We start from the raw sequence: 4,190 nt of genomic DNA, 5'->3' as shown, positions 1-4,190 counted from the left end.
ACTAAGCAATATGAAGGAAAATATATACTTTCTGAATTCAGCATACTATCTAATTTTACAAAACAGGAAATGCAAAAAGTCTCTTACCAACTCCTGACCATTTGATGAAGTTACATTTTTTTAATTTCATTTCTGCGTGGTTCAGAATTTTTTTTTTTGCCAACTCTAACATTTTGAAACACTCATTCAGAAATTCAATATCAGTTTCTACACATATTAACTAAAAAGGTTAACAGTTCTCTTTAATTTATGTATATTTTGCTTTTTCTTATTCTACACTAAAAAAAAGTGTAGGAAAATACATTCATAGGAATATAAACTTAATTGTGATTCATTAAACCTCCTGGTAATGGTGGTATAGCATATGTACTCAAATCCAAGACAACATTTTTTCCCTATTTAACATGCCTTGTGAAGGAAGAGGAGGTGGGAGGAGGAAGGCACCTGCTGTGATTCTGACTTTGGCCTTCCCTGGACTTGGGGTTGGAGTCAAAGCCACTGTCCCCATCTCCCCTCCCTCCCTCTTAATCTTTTCAATCTCACTTTATTCTGAACCACTTCTATTTTTATGATATTGTTACACAAATTGCCAATTGCTCAAATCACAAACAAGACCTTATAAGCAGGGGACAAGGCAAAGTGCCACGTTTATTGATTAAGCACTTAATACACATACACACACCACAGTCGTACCCTAATTTCTGTTCTGCTCTGGTATACATTACCAGTTTTATCAGTGCTCAGATTAATTTAGTGGCCAGCCAAATTGACCATGGGTAAGAGCCGGGCTTCTGCCAGTCCATCTCATCAGACAAACTGATGCTGTAGGATGACATACAGAACAAGACCCAAAACTGATATGTCTCACCCCATCTTTTATAGCCTTGTCAATTCACCCAGCTCTCTGGGCTTTTGCTGGGTTATCACTGTGTTCTTTCTTGAAGGTCAATTGCCATTGTTTCATCACTATTCAGGGGCAGATTCTTCTTGTTTGGTCTTTTACCTGGCTGCATTCTGCAGCCAGTCTCCAGCTGATGTTTTCCTTTTCTGCAAACACACTCTCACCCATACAGCATACAAAAGAGTAAAAGGTGGAGCACTTATGTCAAGCTACAGAACAATATAAAATGGAGTTTCTTAAGGCAATGCGAAACTCAAGAAAATATGTAAGATTAAAAGCAACAGGCAAAAAGTCAATTTGTATAACAATATCAATTTTTGATATATGACCGGAGAAAAAAGTATGCAATGTGATGGTATGCCTCACATTTCTGAAGTAGTGTATATAATGTTTCTAGTTGTGTTTTCCATTTCATTCTTGTTGCACTCTAACAAATTGAATGTATCTGGAGTGTCTGTAAGTTGCTGGTCAGTTTCACCAGCTAGGGAACAAAAGTAAGTCTCAAAGTTCAGTCATTTTAAGGCTCTTTCACCTAGGTGTGTTTATTATCTTACAAATAGTAACAAACACAACGCAAATTACTGGAAACACTGTTTTTTCCCAAAAAGTTTTCTTCCTTTTAGGGAGCTAAAGGCAGATAAGACATACCCATACTTCCTTTTAACCCTTTTGTATTCTTCCTCAAGCAACTGGGATCCATTACCCTCTAAGAATTTGCAGTGAGATTTCCCAGTCACAAAACTGGATCACAAGAATATATGAAAGGATCATGAACAAACTTTAAGAATGGATTCTCCTATAAAGGAGGAAAAACTATGGGAAACTGTGGCTTTTCCCTTGCTGGCTGGCAGAGGTGCAGCCTGCAAGGGGCTGGTTGGGATTCCCCCTGCCCCACATGATATGGGGGCTAGGGCCTGGGCACAGGGGGCAACAGGTTGGGAGTGAAGGGCACTGGGTTGGGACTGGCCATCTAAGTTTACAAATGGGTAGTGGTACAAAGAAAGGTTGAAAACCACTGATTAGGATTTAGAAATACACAGAATAGTTCAAATTGTTCCTTTCAGCTTTTGTTTTTCAACAGTAAGTTTCACCTGCCATCTCATTCCCATTAATCTTGTTTTGAGATCCCTCTTAAATTCCCTTTTGTCATTTACACGTTTCATCATCCAAAATAATTTGCATCATCAGCATGTTGTCACCTTAATATGTTTTCCCTTTTCCAAACTATTAATATATTAAATAACTGGGATCCTATTATTTATCATTGTTTGTATTTATTCTGGGACCAGCATTCTGTTTTAGGAAGACAGTTATTGCCCTGCTCTTCACACCCTGCCTCTTCCCCTTCTCCCTCCCTGCCAAATGCACACTGTCAAGTTAAATGCCCATATTTTGAAAATTAGGCTCCATTTAGGGAATCTCAAATAGGACATCCAAATATTGAGGGTTGCAAACATGACCAGTTGTTTTTGGAAATCTTAGCTACTAGCTTGCCCAACAGTTAAAAATTCATCTTCCTTTTTACCACTGTATTATATTATTCCTACATTTTGAATATTGTTTACACAGATCCATCAAAAGTAATTTGTCATATATTTAAAGTGCGTTTTAACTTTTCATTTTTTACCAGACAATAAAAATTGCTATAATTAAAGGTATAGTTTATTCTTCCTTGGTGCAGTGGGGATGGACTATATCACCCCCAGGTATGCCACAAATTAAGACCCATGCCCTCCCCGAGTCATAGAATCATAGAACATTAAGGTTGGGAAGGACCTGAGGAGGTCATCAAGCCTAATTCCCTATTCAAAGTAGGACCATCTCCCAATTATATCATTCCAGCCAGAGCTGTGTCAAGCCGGGCCTTTAAAAACCTCCAAGGATGGATATTCTATCACCTCTCTAGGTAACCTGTTCCAGTGTTTTACCACCCTCCTAGTGAGAAAATTCTACCTAATATCTAATCTAAACTTCCCTTGTTGCAACTTGAGACCATTGCTCCTTGTTCTGTCATCTGCCACCACTGAAAACAGTTTAGCCCCATCTTTTTTGGAACCTCCCTTCAGGTAGTTGAAAGCTGCTATCAAACCCCTGTTCAATCTTCTCTTCTGTAGACTAGAGGAATTGCCTTCCTTCCCCTGATCTGCTGTTTAGCTTCTTGCTCCCTGCCCCTCCCCTATCCCCTGTGTGCTACAAACACAGTGACATGCATGCCACAGATTGGCCACCCCGGACTAGTCCCTTGTAGCCATATTTTCTGTTTCTCTAGCATTGCCACCTTAGCTGTTGATGAAGCATGACTCAACACAAATCTTGTTTTCCTGCTTTAATTTGTTAGCAGGAAGAAGGAGGATGTACAAAATCAAAGAAATCTAAGATAAGGAAGGCTGCTATCTAGGCTGTGGATGTAGAAGAATGCATAAAGAAAATATAAGGTATTTCTATTACAAATCAGAAAGATTTCCTCCTTAATAATAATACTACTGTACAGCTAATTGCTCCCATCCTTAAGGTTCAGGACTACTTTATAAAGGAGTCTTCTCACTAGACAATTAAGTCTCTCCTGAGATAAAATACTAACACAGTAACAAGCTTGGTTTTGTGGTTTATTTGTACACTTGCAAATAAAAGCTGCCTTTCCATTTTCCTTCCTCTCCTAGCATGGCCTTTCCTGCAGGTAAACTAGAGAAGAATCCTGACTTTGGAAGTGCTTAGACTTTTTGTTTTAAACACAGGTATGACTGGACAATTTTTTCTTTCCGTTCTTTTTCCTTCAAACCCAGAAAACCTAGATTCTCTGAGGGCAGTCTTAATCTAAGCTATAGTTCACTTCACCTGAATAGAGTCCTATGTAAGTTTTAGTACAGTGACTGGACATCTGAGTTGTGGCCATGTCCAGACATGTGTGGATGCTACGTTCAGTGGGGACAACTAGCAACAGCACACCTTCTGCCGCTGCTAGTTGTCTCAGGGAAATGCCTATGCCATGTGCCCTCTGGTGTGTGGCAAGTTAGCCCAGGTGGGGTAGGGGAGACTGGGGCCAGCACTGGGCTGGCCCCAGAAACCTTACCTGGGGTCCTGAGGACCTCCCAGGGTTGCAACAGTGACAATCCTGCTGTTTGAAGCCTGACTGTAAGCAGAGCGCAGCTTCGGCCAGCCAGTCTCTGGCTTTGGGTGGCTCACGCTGGGTTTTTTTTCCCTGCAGGTTTTTTTGCCTCCTGAATATCCAGGGGTCAGAAAAGCACTCTCCACTGTTCCCTTGCAGCACAGAGAACTGAACGTGAGGTAT

This window comes from Crocodylus siamensis, chromosome 3, assembly GCF_052110815.1.
Source record: "Crocodylus siamensis isolate JL-2025a chromosome 3, ASM5211081v1, whole genome shotgun sequence".
NCBI lineage: Eukaryota > Metazoa > Chordata > Crocodylia > Crocodylidae > Crocodylus > Crocodylus siamensis.
The sequence above is the reverse complement of the archived record's forward strand: the minus strand, read 5'-3'. Positions refer to the sequence as shown.